The sequence below is a fragment of the Dromiciops gliroides genome, chromosome 6 (genome assembly GCF_019393635.1).
Source record: "Dromiciops gliroides isolate mDroGli1 chromosome 6, mDroGli1.pri, whole genome shotgun sequence".
In the NCBI taxonomy this organism is placed as follows: Eukaryota; Metazoa; Chordata; class Mammalia; order Microbiotheria; family Microbiotheriidae; genus Dromiciops; species Dromiciops gliroides.
In genome coordinates this window covers 277,688,771-277,702,911 of record NC_057866.1, presented here as the reverse complement: position 1 = coordinate 277,702,911, position 14,141 = coordinate 277,688,771, and the positions used below count along the sequence as shown (strand labels likewise).

The 14,141-nt window shown below is 55.8% G+C and overlaps 1 protein-coding gene across 1 annotated transcript in view; it reads right to left on the bottom strand.

Moving 5' to 3' along the window:
• The window catches only part of MTUS1 (microtubule associated scaffold protein 1), a 123,188-nt gene extending 110,094 nt beyond the window's left edge, over nucleotides 1–13,094 (bottom strand). The window contains exon 1 of the mRNA XM_043972615.1: nucleotides 12,902–13,094. The gene's annotated coding sequence lies outside the window, so the exon portion shown is untranslated. The remainder of the gene's footprint in view (nucleotides 1–12,901) is intronic.
• Nucleotides 13,095–14,141: the final 1,047 nt, after the last annotated feature.

Genomic DNA, 14,141 nt, shown 5'->3' with positions numbered 1-14,141 from the left:
CTGAGGAAACAAAGAGGAAAGTTAACAACCGCCCTGTGTCAAGGCACTCCTCTCCTAACAGGAAGGCAGCACACAGAGGTTTTCTTTCATGGACAAGGTCACAGAGGAAGAGAAGGTGAAATGACTTATCCATGATTACCAGATTGTAAGGAGCTGAGGCAGGATTGGAACCCAGGTCTTCCTTGCTCCCAGTGCATGCTCTACCATACTGCTTCTAGGTCCCCAAAGACCTGCCTAGAGAAGAAGGGCTGGCCTTCCTGGCCCCAGAATTCAGAAGTTAGGACCACGGGCTAGAAGCGACAGAGGATCCAGTCTAGTCTTGACACCAGTGAGAGCTGTCCCTTTGGACGCTGGGATGTGAGGGGGAGAGGAAGGGGCTTCCCCACAATGGGGGCGGATAACCACACACACCAGGGATGCTGAAGAGGGGATTCTTGAGGGGCTGGGCTGGGCAGGATGGCTTCAGGAGAGGCAGAAGCCAAAGGAACAGGAAAGCTACTGGTTGCAATCATTTTGTCTAAATCCCCTGTTCTGGTGGGGGTGGAACGGGGACAGGGGAGACAGCAACTTCTGAAATGACCACCTCTCCCTCCAGAGACAGTGAGGCCCGGCCCCTTCCCTCAGGGCTAGGCCAGCTTCTCCCCAGAGTTGCAACATGTCTTCAAAGCCCACTTGGCTGAAATGAAATAAATTTTCCATTCCAACTGTGCCAAGGACACACCGTGCACCCGAGGGAGAGCTGGTTCGGCCCCCCCCTCTGCCGCCACCCCCTCCTCCCCACCACCCAGCTCCCCAGGGGAGGCCAATTTCCTGTTACCTGCTTCTTGGCTACGGTGCCTGTGGGGGGCTCTTCTGTGGGAGTCTGAGCTTTTGGTCCAAAGAGCCAAGGGAGGTGCCCCAGCTTCCTTCTGGCCCAAAGCCTCAGCCTGAAGGCCGGCCAGCCCTAAAGATAGCGCTGGACATCCTGCTGCCTCCCGGGGCTTGCTGACCTTTCCCCAGGCTGCTCCCCTCCGAAGAGGAACCGAGGCCTGGGGATGGGGGGTGGGGGGGATTCCCCGGCTTCTAATCGGCCCCTGGCTCCCCTCCTCTGTTCTTCACCATGGGGGATGCTTCCAACTCCCCACTGCTGGGGGACCTCCCTTCAGATCGGCAACAGGGGACAACCGGCAAGTGTTCTTTGAAGTGGTGACAGACAGGAGGACCCAGAGGAGAAGGAACCGGAGCCTCGCCCAGCCCCTGACAACAGCGGGGAAGGGCTGGGGACTAGATGTCCCTGATGCCACAGGAGTCAGGATGGAGCACACTGTAAAAGTCTGTTTTCTGGCCTAGGTTGAAGAACAAACCCTGATCCATCCCTAGAAGCCTGTTCATCTCCTCCCCCATCCCCTTCTCCTTTAGGTGTAAGCTCCCTCAAGTCAGGCACTGACTGCCTTGGGTTTGTATCCCAGAGTTTCTTACCAAGAGCAGTGCTTGGTACACAGTAAGCACTTAATAATGCTCTCATTCGTTCCTAAACGTATGACTTCCCTGCTGTCTCAACAGCAATGACAATCGTTCAATAAACATTTATTGAGTACCTACTGTTGGCCAAGGACTGTGGCAGGTGTTGGGGGATATAAATAGAACCTAAGAAATGACAGCCCTCCGGGAAATCCCAGCAACTGAACTCTGCAAAGTGTTCCTACTCGCAAGTGTTGAAGGAGAGAGCTGTCGCCCGAAAGCCCATGGGATCCATGGGGACTTTGGTGCTCACTCTGCCCAGGCTGGCCTCCCATGTACACCTGGATCAAGGCCCCTCACCGCATCGGTTTCCCCCTCTGGGGAACAAGGAGACTGACCTAGACCATCCCCAAGATCTCTGATCCCAAAGGCAACATCTCAGTGTCAGACTGACCAGGCGTCTGCACCAGGAGGGTGGGGGGGGGCCCCCCCGCAAACTCACCACATCCCACACATCCACCATCTCTAAACTGCCTCACCTCCCAAACTCCCTTTGTCTTGTAAGCACTCGACCACGTTTTCAGCCAGGCAGGTTGGCATCGTCCTTGACTAATTTTATGTTATTTTATTTTGGGGGGGGGGGCAACGGGGGTTAAGTGACTTGCCCAGGGTCACACAGATAGTAAGTGTCAAGTGTCTGAGGCTGGATTTAAACTCAGGTCCTCCTGAATCCAGGGCTGGGGCTTTATCCACAGCACCACCGAGCTGCCCCTGACTAATTTTTTTTTTAAGTTTTATTTTTTTCAATGAACAACAATCTATTTTCTCTCCCTCTGCCCCCCACCATCCCTCACCCCTAGTAAGTTTTTAAATGGTTGATTCTACCTCTTCAGGCCTGCGCCTCTCCCTCTCCCTCTCTCCCTCCCTCCCCCCCTCCCTCCCTCTCCCTCTCTCCCCCCCTCCCTCTCTCCCTCTCTCTCTTTCTCTCTTCCTCTCTCTCTCTCTCTCTCTCTTTCTCTCTCTCTCTCTCTCTCCCCCTCCCCCTCCCCCTCCCCCCCTCTCTCCACCCCCCCCCATCCTTTCCCATCTCTCTGCTCACACAAGCCTCTTTCAAGCCTGACAACAGCTTCCTAACGGGCCTTCCTGCCTCCAGCCAAGCCACCTCTAACGCATCCTCCACAGAGCAGCCATTCCTGAAATCCAGATTTGAACCTACCGCCCCCTCCTCCTCAGAGGCGGTGCATGAAGCGGGCTCCCAGCCTTCACCTCCTCGTTCTCCAGATCCCGCCTTCTGACACAGCACCCGGTCTAGCTCACTGGCCATCTGACTTCCCCAGGCCCACCAGGACATTTCCCATCTCCCTGCCCCTGCAGAGACTGCCCCAGAAGCCCGGAGTGCCCTCCTTCTCCTAGAATCTCTTCAAAGCCCGGCTCCCAAGTACACCATCAGGGTCTGCCTGACCCCCTTTCTCAACTGTGAGTGCCCTCTCCCTCTTGGAAGTATTCTGCTCGGGCTTATCTGCAGCCTCAGACGCCCAAACAGAATGCGTCAGCTTACTCCCGGTGTCCCAAACACCTCCTCCCAGGTCTCTGGGCTCCCAAGCTAGGAGTCATGCTGGACCCTCCACCCTGTGAGCCCCACATCCAAGCTGCGGCCAAGGCGGTCGACCTCGGCGGCATCTGTCAGATACGCCCCCTTCTCTCCTTCAACGCTGCCTCCAGCCTGCTGCAGGCCCTCACCCTCATCCCCTCATGCCTGGATTATGGCAGAGGCTTCTGGGGGCTCTGCCTGCCTCACGTCTCTCCCTGATCCAGGCCATCCTCCCTTCGGCCACCAAAGGGGTTTTCCTAAAATGTAGGTCAGACCACGTCACCCCTACTCAAGACACCCAATATTAATCATAAGAATTGTAACAGCTAGAACTTACATGGTGCTTTAAACTTTGCAAAGTCCTTTATATACATTAACTCACTGGCTCCCCGTAGTCCCCTACCCCCTCTAGGATGAGCTCCCGGGTCAGCCCCTGGCGCCAGCCTCTTCGGGGCCTCCTCACTTCCCTTCCCTCCACATAGTCCGTGATCCACCCAACTGGCCTTCTCACCGCTGTTCGCATTTAGCCCTCATCTCTCATCACCACCCCTTTGTCCACTTGCCCCCCATACCTGTCGTACACTCCTGCCTCACCTCCAACGCTTAGCATTCCTGGCTTCCTGCACTGCCAGTCATTGCTTCCACCTGCAGCCTTTCCTGAACACCCTGCTGACACCCCCCCCCCGCCCCCCCCCCCCCCACCCCGCCCCGTGCCCTCTAATTCATTCGTGTTATCTATTTCCTATGGATTTGTATAGACGCAGAGGCTGTGGTGGGGACAGAGCCAGCCTCAGGTTAAAGTCCTTCCCCAGGCCTCTTGAGGCCGCATGCACCTTCTTAGTGCCCGAGACAGCTCCATGAGACTCACCACTGGAGAAGATGCCAGCCTGCATTAGCGGGGCGGGGAGTGTCCTCACCTATATCAGTGGTCCCCAGCCATATGCTGTAGCTGCCCTCTTCAAGAGAGAAGCCATACTTGTCCTTGTAGCCTCAGTGCCTGATGTCCACTGGGGAGGGATCATCTCTACTGACCCCTCACTGGACAGATCAGTACCTGGGTTAGAGGCCAGGAGGCCTGCCCTAGGGCTCTCGGGAAGCAGCACAGGCGCTGGGAGCCTTGATCCAGGTGTACATGGGAGGCCAGCCTGGACATTGGGCAAGCCTTCCTGGGCCTCCATGCAGGCTGGACCAAGCAGCCCAAAGCCCCTCCCATCCCTGAAGGCTTCAGGCCTAGCAATAGAAGCACCCACTTTCTCTAAATAGATGCTGTTCTATTGCATACTAGAATTCTCTGAATGACAGACTCAGGGAAGATTGATTGGGGGGGGGCGGCAGGGCCTGTTTTGTTTGACTGTATGGGATTGTACTGGGGGCTTTGTTGTCCTCCCCTTCTCAGTGAGGGGCCAGGAGTCCCAATCATGACCCCCACCAGGTGACCCATTCAACAGGATTTTGGCCTCCAGTCTGGAGTCTCCCTCTGCCCCTGGATCTATCGTCCACTCTTCACATTTGTCCAAACCGGACCCTCGGTTCCTCCCACCCTCCGAGCCTCCCCCTGGATCTTGTCTCCTCTCTTGGGTCTCGGATCCCCTGTCTGACCACTCACGCCTTCTCACACCCCTTGGTAATTCCCTCCCCATCTACCCTCTGCCCCTTACTTGTGGTTAGCTCCCAAGGCTCCGTCCCGGGCCCTCTCCTCTCTCAATGCTCTGCCACTCGATGCCCCCATCAGCAACCACGGCCTTCCCCGTCCTCTCTGGGCATCTAACTGCAGACCCACACATCCAGTCCCAGTCTCTGCCCCGAGACTCAGTCCCACTTCACCCATCTGGGCATTTCAAGGAGGACGTCCCTGAAGGTGCCTCACACTCACACGCCCCAGATGGCACCTGTGGGTCTCTTGATCTCTTTCCTCCTAAACCCTGCCTCTTCCAGACTTCCCCGTATCTCCTGAAGGCCCCACCACTTCTCCAGGCACATAACCAGGGTCTCCAGGCCCTTTCTCCCTCTCATCCCATACATCTCATCAGTTGCCATAGTGCCTCTGCCTCCGTAAGAGGGCCATGACACGTGAGTGGCTGAAAGATTTCGGCAAACAGAGAAGGCGCAAAAGAAGGTACAGATTTGAACGGCAAATGGGAGGTACCAAGAGCCACTGGGGAGGGGCACCCCAACATGCCTCTTCATCCTCCCCACTTACACCCCCAGAGACTCCTAAGAGCCAACCTCTCTGCTGACACTGTTCTCTCCCCACTGAAGCTGAGACACCATCTTGCTAACGGAGAGCTTTCCATGCCCCCTTCATCTGTGTGACTTCCCCAATGACTTTTACTGCTGGCTTTGGTAGATGGGTTTGCTCACAATCTGTGACTGTCTTTGTGAAATAAATATTTTCATGGGAGGAGAGTTAAGAGCGCTGAGATTAAGCTGTTACTTTCCAGATTGGGGAAGAAAATCACTTTCCCCCAGAATGACCAAGGAAAGTAGCTGCTTTGAACCCCCAAAATAGAATTGTGTCCCCAGAATTCAAATATCTGACTGTGATGGAAAGACAGAATTCCAGGCCAATACCTTTCAAGGACACAAGAGAGTGAGGGAGTGATCTTCCAGTCATGGTCATCTGCCAGCTCCCCATAAAGGTGGGGCTCCCCACAATGTTGATCCGTCTATAAACAGTCTGTCTGAATTACCGGTAGCTACTGAGTCAATATGCATTGATTAAACACCTGTTGTGTCCTGTGCTAAGCTAAGTTGGGGGATACAAAAAGAGACAAAGACGGTCCCTGTCCTCAAGGGGCTTACAATCTAATGAGGAAGACATGCGACAAATATGTGCTATGGGATAAATAGGAAATAATTAAGATATATGTGTGTGTGTGTGTGTATACACATATACACAATGAAATTTTAAATATATATATATATATATATATTAATTATATATATCATAGATATAAGGGTGTGTGTGTGTGTGTGTGTGTGTAAATGGTGCTTCCCCAGACAAAATGGAGTTCCTTTTTCTGCGTAGGGCCGGCTCTCAGCCCAGCGTTTATAAATAACCTCAGTGAGGGCTGGACCACCAAAGCTGGTGCTTCTCTCCCCAGCCCGGGTCGGGGAGGCAGCCACTTTCCAAGGCATTTCGTTGGCTGGCCCATCAGTCTAGTGGAGGAGGAGGAGGAGGAAGAGGAGGGCTAGATTGTTTCCAGAACATCACCAGCCCCTCAATGACCCCAAACTCATCCCAGAACCCCCCAATCCTCTCTTAGTTCTGCCGTCCTCCCCCAGGCACTGTAGGGCATCTCAAGAATGACAATGACAGTCAGCACCATCGAGGCAAGGGATCGGAGACTGACTTTGAGGACATCTGCACCATTAACATCTGCTCTATCACTCTTCAATCTAGATAACCACAAAACAATCTATCAAGCCCTGGTTTGAGCCCTTGCTGATTTCCAAAATGTAAATGCTCACACTAGACATTTAACAAGCGGCTCTCCAGAGCCAGCAGGAGCCAGCTGCAGCACACCTTGATGGGAAGCCCTAGGAGCAACTGGCCGGGCAGAGGATGTGAGCAGGCAGTGACAAACCTAGAGCCAAAGAATGACTTCAGAGAGAGCTGGCGTGTCACCAGGGAAAGGCGAGGGAAGCCGGGGGTGGCCCCACGGTGTCCTGAAGGGTCAGGAGGAAGGCCTTCGGCACACTGGGTAGACCCCCTGTGGCAAACCTCAGGGAGGACACGGACAGAGAGTCTCATGAATGGGCTGTGCCCTACATCACTCACACCAAAGGGGATCCCAAGTCATCTGGTCTATGAGTCAGCTGTGTCTGAGTCCCAATTCAGCCACTCACCTGCAGCCTGACCACATGAAATTTCCTTTACATTTCAGGGCCTCAGTTTGGCCAGCTGTCAAAGAGGGGACTGGATCATGGTCACTCCTGTGGGCCTCAGTTTCCCCATCTGTATTTTTTTCTCATAAAAGCATTTTATTATTTTCCACTTATATGTAAGATAGTTTTCAACATTTGTTTTCATAAGATTTCTAGTTCTAAATTTTTTTCCCTCCCTCCCTTCCCTCCCCCCTCCCCAAGACAAAAAGCAATCTGACATAGGTTATATATGTACAATCACATTAAACAGATTTCTGCATTAGTCACGTTGTGAAAGAAGAATCAGAACACAAGTTTCCCTATCTGTCCAATGGGGGATTGGACTCAGCAGTCATGGTGGTCCCTTCTAGCTCTAGATGCCCTGTGCCTATGCCCAAATGACCCCTAAGACCCCCTACAACACCTAATGACCAGTGGCTCCAGCAGGCTGAGTCCTAAGCAGGACCCTGCGGCCTCCACCGATGGTTCGCTCAGCGCTCGTCCCCACAGCGTGACACTGTCCAGCCCAGCACAGTCTGGATTGAGAGCGGCCTCCCCAAGAGCAGGAAGAATGGGTACAGGTGACCACTGAGGGCTGGCTCTGGCCATCTCCTCTGGGCTCGAGTGTGCTCAGGAAGAAAGCCGGTCTATTACAATCTAAAGCAGCCTGCCCAGGAAGGGGGCCCAGCCCACGGGCATCTGCTGTCACTCACCACCTGAGCCCTACAGGCTTGGTAGATCTACTGGCCACCCCAGGAAGCCCGACCCTGACCCGAGTCAGGAAGGAACACTTCAGTCTGAGTCCCATCCCCCACAGGCTCTTCTGAATCAGAAGGTTTCCACCCACCCTGTTTCTATTTCTTGCCCCCAGAGCTGAACTGTCCTAGGCAGAGACACATCACAGGGCACACCGTCCATCAGTTCTGTATATACACCCATGTCCCCTTCAGAAGGGCAGGGCCCACATTCCTGGCTTCCCGGCAGCCCCACACATAGGAAGTGCTTAATAGAAGTCGTTGGGTAATGGATCTCCACCCAGCACAAGGTGGGTACCCATAGGGGAGGGCCCAAGCCGCCCTCCCTCCCTGACCACCTCTCACTTAGCAGACAGACACAAGGCTGGAGAAGTGGGCACAGAAGCAGGTCCCACCCTTCCCCTCTCCGGCCGCCAGGGAAGGGATTCGCCAGGGTTAAACATTTCCAGGGTTCCTGGCCGTTCACAAGATCAGGTTACCATCCGACAGGTGGCTGGGACCCACAACGGCAAGAGGCCCTGGGGAGTGCTGGGACCAGGGCACGCTTTCAGCAGAGAGCTTTGGGCCCGGCCCGGGCCCCACTTGGGGCCATGGGAGGGTGGCAATATTCTGGACTTTGGAAGCTCACCTTGGTAGTTCACCCATTTACATGAAAAGTTAAAGATTAATTTTCTTAAAAACACAACTCAAACCACCACAAACTCTGCTTCCTGTAGCTAAAAGAAGCCCTCTGCTGTATGGCTGGGAAACGAGTCCCGCTTCTAGCAGGAGAAAGTGTTCCAGGTGCTGTGGAGCCTGGCTCTTGGAAGATCCATCTCTGCCTCCTCAGAAGGCCGCCCGCCCTGCTGCTTTGTCTGGCCCCCGCACCTCGGCTTGGAGTGAGTTTGAGACACCAGGCCGGCCCAGCCCTCTGCCAGAACCCCAAGGCCACCCAGACCTTGTCACAGGAGGTTAGGGCACAGCACCACCCGGGGCTGGAATTCACCAGGCTCGCAGGGATTGTGTTCCCAACCTTTCCCCTCTCTGAATGAGTGCCAGAAAAACATCACACCTAAATTGTCCCTTCATTGCCCAAGAAGACTCTACTCAACCCAAGCCATAAGCAAACAGTCTTCTAGGTCCAAACACCGAGAGAACTCTGGACTTAGGGTCAGGAAGATCTCAGACACTTACTATGACTCTGGCCATGTCACTTCCCTCTCTGTGCCTCAGTTTCCCCAGCTGTCAAATAAGGACATGATGGAGTCTGAGGTATTATCCAGCTCTGGACCTAGGCCCCCTCTGTTCAAAAGGGAATTCTCAGGTCTCTTTTAAAGTGGGCTCATTTGTGTTCCTAATTCACTTGGCAAACACAGTGAGGGCCCGATTTATCAGAGAACTACCACATAGGTCAACGTTTTCATCCACACCCAAACACAGTATAGGGTGCCAAGCCAGGAAGGCACACTCCACTGCAGGTGACCGAATCCGGGATGGACAGGCCAGTTCCAAGAGGAAGTCTGCAGAAAGCTTCATAAGCACACAATGGGACAAGCACAGCTGGGCAGCAGCCCGGCTGACAAAAATCTGGAGGTCTCAGTGGACAGCATGTCCCATGAGCCAACCTCAACATGCAGGGGAGGCAAAGTGGATGGGACTTGAGGCTGCTTTAAGAGAGCTATGAGGCTCAGGATGAGGCCCTGCTCAGACCACACCTGGAGGGCTGAGGTCAGTTGTGGGCCCCACATTTTCAGAAGGCTGGGGTCAAGCAGCATGGGGAGGGGCCAGAAACCACACCCCAGGAGCACTGAGGAAATGAACTAAAGCTGTTTAGACTGGAGAAGGAATGACTTGGGCGGGAGGAGGAGGGAACAAGGACTGGACCAGCTGGGCCCAGGGGACAGCACCAAGAGCAGCAGTGGAGGGGAGGCAGCCACAGAGGAGGGCCTCTGTTCTGTGCCTGGGGAAGCATGCCTGCTGACGGTAGGAGCTGGCCACAAGGGGAACTGGCCAGCCCGGGAGACACCACATCCGCCAGGGGAGGCTCAGAACTCCCCTCCTGGTCAGGTGTGCTGTTGTGGAGGGAGGGCTTCCTTCTTCCAGGTAGAGCTTTGGAGAGTCTCCCTCCCTCTGCCCAGGAGAGAGCCCGGGAAAGACCATGGGCTCTGGGGCTCTGGGGCCACTAGACCCGCACTCTGTGTCCTCCATTATCAAATCAGAAATGGACCAGTTGCTGCCTAACATCCCTTCCAATTCTCATGACCATGAGCTGGGCCTGCAGTCAGAAAGCCCTCAGTTCAAATCCTGACTCAGACACTTAATTGCTGTGTGACCTTGGGCAAGTCACTTAACCTCTGTTTGCCTCAATTTCTTCAGCTGTAAAGTGAGCTGAGGTCTCTCCTCCCTCAAACTCTAAATCTGTGATTTGTGCTCCCCAATGTCCCTCCCAGTGCCAGGCCTGAGATGGACCCTCCGAGGAACCTCGGCTCCAGAGGGCACCCCCAGCACCTGCTTCCCTGTGCCCCTCCCCTGTCTCGGTCCTACAAGGGCCTCATTTTGACTTCCCTTCACCCAGTTCTCTAACGTTATTGGCCAATTGGACTAGATGGAGGTTCTGGGGAAACTGGGGCACAGAGAGGGAAGTGACATACCTAGAGCCATAGTAAGTGCCTCTCCTCCAGCCCCGACTGTGTACTGAATGAAGGAGAGGCAGTTTGAGCAGCTGAAGTATAGAGAGGAGCTCAATAGGGTTTGGTTATCAGCCCGAAGGAACCGATAAGGACCTGTTCACCCTCTTTATCGTCATCACAGGCTTCCCAGAGATGCCGGGGGGCTGCCACATTCCTGGCCGGGAGGCAAAGTCCACCACCCAGCTCAGAAAGCCTCTGCTTTTCGACCACGGTAGGCTCCAGCAGAGACTGTGTGGCCTTCAAGGCCTCAGGGCCATCTCGACAATCCCTTCACATCAAGTCAGAACTCTGGGGGAAGCAGTTCAAGGCCCAAAAAGGCAGTTCCAGTCTGCCTGGCCAGCATAAAAAAAAAAAAAAAAAAGGGCCAGGCCGCAGGGCTGGACTGCTTTTCCCATGAAAATGTCATGCATCGCAGCACACCAGGTGGTCATACTAATAGTAACAAAGGCCCCGACCCATGGCTGTGTAGGCCTCACCTAGTGCATGGAGGGTGTGCAGGACCTCCTTCGATCTCCATGGAGAAAGGCATGCTTAGAGTCAGGCAGCCACCTATGGAGGTGGGGAAATCGAGGCTCCAGAGGACTCATACAAATGGCTAAATGAAGGAAGCTGGGTCTCCCCTGGCAGATTCCAGCCCCTTTCCACACAGCCTCCTGTCTATCGAAGTTTCTGGGAGGACCAAACACTGGCCATGCCCTCCCCCACCTCCCCCCCACCCACCCACCACCCCCTGCCGAGAATGGATGGAGATCTGCTTCACTGGAGAGAGCAAGCACCTGAAGGAGATCGAGCATCTGAGTCAGTTTGGAACCTCCCACAAAAGCTTTTTTCCTCCTGGGTGGAAGAGTCGGCTTTAGGCCAGCCCTAGTCCTGTGGCCTCCAACACCAAAGCAAACCAAACCAAGCCTGAAGGCTCGGTTCTGGTGAGGGTTTACTGTTTCTAGCTGTGTTAAAGGCCACACCCTAAATCGGTCTCAGTCTCTCTCTAGCCTCAAGCCAGGGTTCCTGACCCAGAATCCTCGGCTGGGGAAAGTCATTCATGGCTACAAAAAGCCAAGAGGAAAGGAGCATTCTCAGGCCTCCCAGAATGCCTTCCAAAAGCCCTGGGACTCAGTGTGCTCATCTGATCAATGGGTGGTTTTCCATCAAGCTCAGGAAATCTATGAACTAAGTTCCCAGAACACAGAGGGGGGGGGGGTGCTCCAGGATAGGCACAACTGATGTCCAGCCACAGCTTTCTAGGCAGCTACCTGTACTGGACACCTGGGCACAGAGCCAGGTCATGTGCCTCTGCCCTCCGAGGACTGACACTCTCCCAGACTTACATTGATGAGGTCAGGCAGAGTCAGGTCAATAGCAACATTGCATAGCAAGCCCCTAAGGTCTGTGAAGCACTTCCCAAATACTATGTGGTTCTATCTTCACACCAACCTAGGCTGGGCTGGGCAGAAGGGATTCACTGTCTCTGAGGCACACAGAGGTAGAGAGACCTGTCTAGGGTCCCACAGCTAAGATGGTCTGAGACTGGATTTGAACTCAGGGCGTCCTGACTCAGATCCGACACTCTGGGCACCCGGTTTCCCTTCGTGGCACACTCTCCTTGTCAGGGGGATTCCGGAGGCATAAGAGCCATTCCCCAGAATTTCTGGGACAGAAAGGAAGTAGGTCCCCTCTCTCTTCACTAATGGGAATCCTGAAAGGGGCTGGAGAAGACTTAGAGACTGGCTAGGGGACCCTGGGTGAGCTGCGTGACTTCTCTGTGCCTCAGTGTGCCCCATCTGTAAAGTGGGGATCATAAGAGGAGGGTCCCTGCCTGGCACCCTCAAAGCACTAAGCTCTTCAGGGTAGCCTGAGGCAGAGAGGGCCTGTGGGTCACTAAACTGCTTCTGTAGAAATGGGGAATGCTCCCATTTTTACAGAAGCAGAAACTGAGGCTGGGAGTCCACGCTACCCCCCCTACACACACTCACAAACACCCTCAAGACGGTCAGCCTGTGCCTGGCCCCTAGCCCTTCCCACAATTACCGGAGGGGAAGGAGTAGGTTGGGAAAACTGCTTAATTAACAGGCCTCAGACGCCCCAGGTAACTTAATAAGAACTCTGCCCACTGGGTCCACTCAGGACCTCCCCGTCGGTCCTCCCCTCCAGCCCAAAGCATGAGCAGGACAGCAGCAACGCTCCCTTCCCATCTCCAGCGTGGGCTGGGTGCCCGGGGGCTCCCCAGCACTCGTGTGTCAGCCTGTGCAACTTGGGCTCCCTTGGACCTCTCCCTGGACAGCTGGGTAAACTGAGGTTAGGAAGGAACAGGGCTCTAAGCCAAGGTCCCCCCTGGAGGGGGTGGCCAAGCCGGCTGTCCTTTGGGCATGCGCCCTGGGGAAAGTGCCCCTCTTTCCACCACCACCAGTACTACCCTCCCTGCCACCCCCGGCCTCCCCAACACGCGCGTGCACACGCCCACGCACGGGACCTGAGGTACAGAGCCCAGAGCAGCAGTGCGTCCTCCGGCTCGGCCCAGAGCGTGGACAGAACCACAGAGCCATGGGCCGCCTCCCTCCTCCGCTCCCCTACCCGAGCCGTACCTGGGGGCTCCGGGGTTGCCAGACGCTCCGTCCCAAAGCCAAGGAGTCCGGGTCCCCAGTCTCAGCCAGGCCGGGGACCAGGGCCAGGGCCGGGCTGGCCGCCGCTGCCCTCCAGCCACTGCCTCCGCCAATCCCAAAGCGGCCAGCCGCTCCGGGGGCTGCCACGGACGCGCGCCCTCCGTCGGGGGTCACTCTGTCCGCACCTGTGCGGCCTCAGCCACCCCGCCCCCATTCTTTGGCCGGCCCGGCCCCGCCCCTCCGGCCCCGCCCCTAGGCCCTCCTCCCACGGCCCCGCCCCACGTGCCCGTCCCTCAAGGTCATCCCCCCGGGTGTCCTGCTGTGCCCAGGGCTCTTCCCCTGTGCCATCGCTGCGTCTGCGGGCAGACCCGAGCATTGTCCCTGCGTTCTGTGGGGTCACCGCGCCCCAGTATGGCCCAGAGGGCCCGGAGTGCAGGAGAGTTGGGGGTGACAGTCTAGGGGCTGGAGCCCAGCGCACCGGATACCGGGGCCCAGAGACGGCGGTGCCCGCCCCGGGTCACCCAGCAGCCAGGGTGGACTCTGTGATCCCCCGATATGGGTGCTTGCACCCAAGGGTGGGGGGAGGCAGCGTGGCTGCAGGCTCCAGGCTCGGGGCTGCCCCCTCCTCTCCCCTCCCTCCCTCAGCCTGGTCTGGCCTCTGCACGGTGCCCAGGGGCAGTCCGATGCCAGCTCCTTGGAGCTCTGACCCTCAGGTAACCCTGAGCATCGGCCCCAGCCCTTCGTCCCAGCCACCCATTGTCTGCCTGCCTGCTAAACCTGTTTGACTTCATTTTTCCAGGAGATACACATGGGAGGGGGGAGGAAGAGGGAGAAATCCCAGCCTGCCTGCTAAAGGCTGCAGGCATCTCTGGGGCCCCTTGGTCATCTGGGGCTGGTGCTTGCCCCTGTTGCCCCACTGTCGCCACCCCAGGATGCCTGCTGGTCCAAGCAGCCTGGCAATGCTGGCCAGCAGCAAACGGCCAAGCATACTGTCAAGTGACCACAGGTTCAAAGAGCCACTTGCCCACTTCCTCATTTCACAGATGAGGCCAAGGGAGGAGAACCTACTTACCCAAGGTCACACAGGCAGGAAGTAGCAGAGTCAGAATTTGAACCCAGATCCTTTAACTCCAGAACAGCAATCTTCCCAGCAGGCTTGCATCCATCCACTTTCTGGTTAAATGACCTTGGACAACTCTCACTCTCTAGATCTCTGTAAACC